The sequence below is a fragment of the Barbus barbus genome (assembly GCF_936440315.1).
Source record: "Barbus barbus genome assembly, chromosome: 9".
Taxonomy (NCBI): Eukaryota; Metazoa; Chordata; class Actinopteri; order Cypriniformes; family Cyprinidae; genus Barbus; species Barbus barbus.
In genome coordinates, this window is record NC_136737.1 from 24,887,173 (window position 1) to 24,887,933 (window position 761).

Sequence of the window (761 nt, forward strand, 5' to 3'; positions counted from 1 at the left end):
TGCTTAATTATTTTACAGATCTATTCTTGTTCTATGTATTATATAATTGTTTGTTCCTTATTCATGTAATGGACAATGCTTTGGCAATACTGTGCAGGTCATGCCAATAAAGCTCATTTGAATTTGAATTAGAGAGAGAGAGACTTTTTTGACTTTTAGGTCTTCTTTAATCATTCAATAAATACATAAGAGCCCATAAAAACAACAACATCAATTCAAACATACATATGGGCCTACATACATTAATTTTTTTTTTTTTTAATATTAAACAGCAAACACTCATCAACATCAACATCACAAATACAGTGATTTACAGCCCATTTACCTTTGAACATCTCCATATCATTGACCAATTTGTAATATGCAAACTCAATTTTAATACGAGATTTGATTAACCCTTTTAAAACAGACACAGCATCAGTTGTCCCAGCATCAATCAAGAGATGTTTTCTTGATAGCCATATTGCAAATTTTGCCTGACCAAAAAGAAAATTAATCAGAACGTGTACTTCCCTCTTTATTTTTAAGTGCTGGAGTAAAAACTTCCCCTAAATTATGAACCCACTCTTCTAAGATAGAAAATAAAGTTGAAGCCTTTCACACTTTAAAAACAAATGAAAACAGTCTCCTGCTCTCTACAAAAAGGACAACTTACCCCTACCTCTGGATCAAGGTGTGCTCTGTGTCTGTTTGTAGCTATAATCCCGTGCACTATTCTCCACTGAAGGTCTCCAGACCGTGTCTCAATGGGTGGCTTATAC